Consider the following 2,199-nt stretch of genomic DNA (forward strand, 5'->3'; position numbering starts at 1 on the left):
GGGAGTCGGGCTGTAGCACAGCGGGTTAAGCGCAGGTGGCGCAAAGCACAAGGACCGGCATAAGGATCCCGGTTCAAACCCCGGCTCCCCACCTTCTGGGGAGTCGCTTCACAGGCGGTGAAGCAGGTCTGCAGGTGTCTATCTTTCTCTCCTCCTCTCTGTCTTCCCCTCCTGTCTCCATTTCTCTCTGTCCTATCCAACAACGACAACAACAATAATAACTACAACAATAAAAAAAACAACAAGGGTAACAAAAGGGAATAAATAAATAAAATAAATATTTTTTAAAAATCCTCTGAAAAAAACGAATATAAAAAGAATATTAAAAGCCTCATCATCCTCCACAGAAAAATAAAAATCAACATCATTCTTATCTAAATAGGTCTTCCAACAGGGACCACCATGAAAATCTTGTATTCTGTCCCTGAAGTTGGAGTACTATACATCCTGTATAAGCAACTTGATTCAGACTTCAGGTACATATCTTATCAGACTGAATTCTCAGAAAGTACTGAGATTTCCTCCCTTCACAGAGGAGGTGCCCAGAGAATAGGGAAAGGTTATATTTAATCTGTAGTCAAAGTCATAGTTAACATCCACACTGACAGAGTTATGCCTTGAGGTCCAGACGCATCTGCTTCTGTGTTATCCACAGTTCCCTAAAATCTGGGTGAAGACTGAACTGCCTGGTGCCCAGGACTCTACCAGTCAAATCACCTACCCTAACCTGCACAGCAACCAGAATCTTCAGGTCTCAGAGGGCTGACCCCAGAAGGAACCCCCACACAAAACTACTCAAACGCATATCCTATTTCATTTATTTCAGAAAATTTGAGAACAGGTAACATATATTGATTTATGACTTAACGATACAAGGGTTACAGAAAATAGACCGCCCAAAAATGGGAAGGAGTAACCGATTTCATTAGCATCTTGAATTTTTGCTACCTTATCTTGGAGTCAGTTCCCAGCAAATGTCTGGAGTGAAAATAAATAATACTCACTTTAAGAGAATTAGAGACTTTTAAAAAAATTCTCTTCTATTTATAGATCAGTGCCATTCAGAATGTATACTCAGAGCTTTGAACTTTAGACCGTGATGCTATTTACATTAGACTTTTATATTATTTTGAACTTTATACTATTTGTGCAGCCAAAAAGACAGATGCATGCTCATAAAGGTGGATGCAGTTATGATGAATATAGCTACGGAAAAAGCACAGAGAAAAAAACTAACAGAAACTATTTTATTTCTTAATTGATTAATTAATTATATATATTCAGAAGTAAAGGGGGAAGGGAAAAGTAATGAGGGAAGTAGACACTTGCAGCACTGCTGTGCCACTCATGAAGCTTTCTTTCCTGTGGGTGGGAACATTGTAACATGTGTCCTCTATTGAGTGCATCACTACCCAGCCCCCAGAAACAATTTTTTAATTAACCCTTTCAAAATGTTACTGGTGCTTACTTAAGTAACATATATACCAAAACTGGAATGATACCGGGAAGATAAGCATGGCCCCTGAGGGAGGATGGCATGCAAATGCATGAAATAGTTCATAAAAAATATTTTTAAATGGATATAAAAGGAGCATTCGCAGTCTCACTGTTCTCAGAGGCTAGGTGGTAGCAGAGCCAGTTGAGCACACACATCACCATGCACAAGGACCTAAGTTCAAGCCCCCACATCTACCTGCAGGGGGGAGGATTCATGAGCAGTGAAGCAAGTGAGTCTCTCTTTCTCTCCTTCTCTATCTCCTTCTGTGGTTTCAACTTCTATATGTTCTAATAATAAGGGAAAAGAAAAGGAGAAGGAAGAGAAGGAGAAGGAAAATGGTCACCAAGAACAATGGATACAGCATGCAGGCACAGAGCCCCAAAGATAACCTCGGTGGCAAAAGAAAAGAAGGTTCTCTCTCCTCTCCACAAAAATTGAAATCATGGTTATCTAAATATGTCTCCCAGCAGGGAATTTTGTAATGCAGTGGAAGACTTACACTGAGTCCTTGACGTTGAACTAACATCATGCAAAGTTTTTGTGAAACAGTTAAATCATTAATTTCAAGAAAAGAAAATAGTGTTGTAGTATACTTTTCAGTAGAACAGGAGGGAAACAGAACTGCATATTCTTACATGCGACAGATTCTGGACTCAGAGTCAGCAACATTCAGCAAGACTCTAAAAGGCATTGCTAAATAT

General features: G+C 39.6%; 1 pseudogene; it reads left to right on the forward strand.

Moving 5' to 3' along the window:
• The first annotated feature begins 1,460 nt into the window (after positions 1–1,460).
• Positions 1,461–1,574, forward strand: LOC132541062 (U6 spliceosomal RNA; annotated as a pseudogene).
• Positions 1,575–2,199: the final 625 nt, after the last annotated feature.

This window comes from Erinaceus europaeus, chromosome 10, assembly GCF_950295315.1.
Source record: "Erinaceus europaeus chromosome 10, mEriEur2.1, whole genome shotgun sequence".
NCBI lineage: Eukaryota > Metazoa > Chordata > Mammalia > Eulipotyphla > Erinaceidae > Erinaceus > Erinaceus europaeus.